The sequence below is a fragment of the Sphaeroforma arctica genome (assembly GCF_001186125.1).
Source record: "Sphaeroforma arctica JP610 unplaced genomic scaffold supercont1.1319, whole genome shotgun sequence".
Lineage (NCBI taxonomy): Eukaryota > Ichthyosporea > Ichthyophonida > Sphaeroforma > Sphaeroforma arctica.
Genome location: NW_014039239.1, coordinates 15,525 through 17,360, shown reverse-complemented (window position 1 = coordinate 17,360; position 1,836 = coordinate 15,525).

Below are 1,836 nucleotides of genomic sequence, written 5' to 3'. Positions count from 1 at the left end.
GTGTGTGTGTGTGTGAGTATAATATATATATATGTTTTGCACAACCTCATGCTCATGTTCGTCGTTATATATATCTTTAGACGCGTCATAGCTGTCAACAGGTTCACCTCAAGGTTTTGCACATAAAGCTTTGATATTGTATTTATTATTATAATTATGAAGAAGAGTACGCTTTCTACTCGCTTGTTTACATGCCGGAGTCCTACTGTATCACTGAAAGCAGGCGTTTGATGTGTTCTAACTTCCAAACCTGCTCACTTAACTATCTGACGATCCCAAATTTGGCCTTAATGGTGACAACACTGTTTTAAGTATAACATAGACCCTCTCCAACTTAGACAACTACCGAAATTCGACATCACATATGTGTATAAGCTTCCACGACAAGAAGAAAAGAAAATCATTCGGGTTTGTAGTTTCATTTGTTGGCTATTGCACTGCGTATTCATTCTGTATGTGTGCTTGCATTACACTACAAAATACGCGTTCTGATGGGCTGCCCATCGACATTTTGGACATGTCTTCGACGGACAAAAATAAAGTATACCGCTATACGAAGCTAATGTTCGACTCTCTCAAACTGATTTCTGAACGAGCTACTTGATTCGAAATCGTAACCACTTTTTTTCTTACATAATTTTCTATTTGCAGGGAAAATTTGGTCATTCTAGACGAAGATGTATACAGGTTGGTCACTGTTCGGATCAATTTGTACCTTTTCTATATCCAAATGTGTTTATACAGAGGCTTGTGTACAGGCCTCTTTCACAGTGGGACAAATACTATGTGTACTTTTCTATCATAATATTATACCAGCATACAAAGTTCAACCCTGTGACGCCTATACAACGCCTGCTGCGTCTTATACTGTAGCTAAAGTCGAGTCTTCTTTCAGGAGAACTTTCACATCGCATGTCAGGTGCACGGCTTCACAATCCGATATCCGACCAAATAAAGCAACACTTGCAATTTTTCGATGTGGTACTCACTTTGAATCGATAGTTCTTGAAACTCTTGTGCCAATAGATGCGTATTCGAAGATGTATATATAGTATATATCATGATTGAAGAGGCGTACCAGTACCTCACTTAAACCATAGCATTTGAAGTCCACTAAAAAGACAATCGGCGTCTGGCCTGCTTGTACTGCCTAGTTTAGCACTGTACATACATTGTGATGGACTACATTGACTGACGATTCGCTTTTGGCTTGCGATATCGCTCAATATGTTTCTTCATCAGGCAATGCCCATTTATCATTCATGGGTAGTTCGTGCGGGCAGTACACACCATAGATATCATATTGAAAGCATGTGCTTGTGGTGAGTGTACAGGTAGCATACAAATGGCACTCTAAGTTGTTCTCGCCAGTTTTTTAGCGCTTGATCAACTATATTTGTATTTACACCTCACTATGTGTTGGTTAGGTATCTTGGCAAACTCATAACTCTACCAAAACCTCATCATTTGTTGTACATATGGTATACGTGCTATAGATTGTGCTCGCCAAGTGTGAACATTAACATGTATATGCCAATCCTTAGTTTTACATACTTGTGCTTTAGCGTGAGCTGAATATATTTGCGTAGAACTCACAGCTCTCGATAAGCTGCTGACGAACGGTCAGGAACGATATTCAAAGTATCGATAGCAACATTTGCCAATAGTTTATCGTTATTCTTATCTGACACACGTGTGAACGGATATGCTGAGGAAGTATAAGCAGGTATTATATCTATGACATGCCAGATTTTAATTTTCTGTTCTTTAGTGTGTACTTTGTTATTAATGTATACCCCACTTGTGTACTTCTGATATTGCATATATATATATATA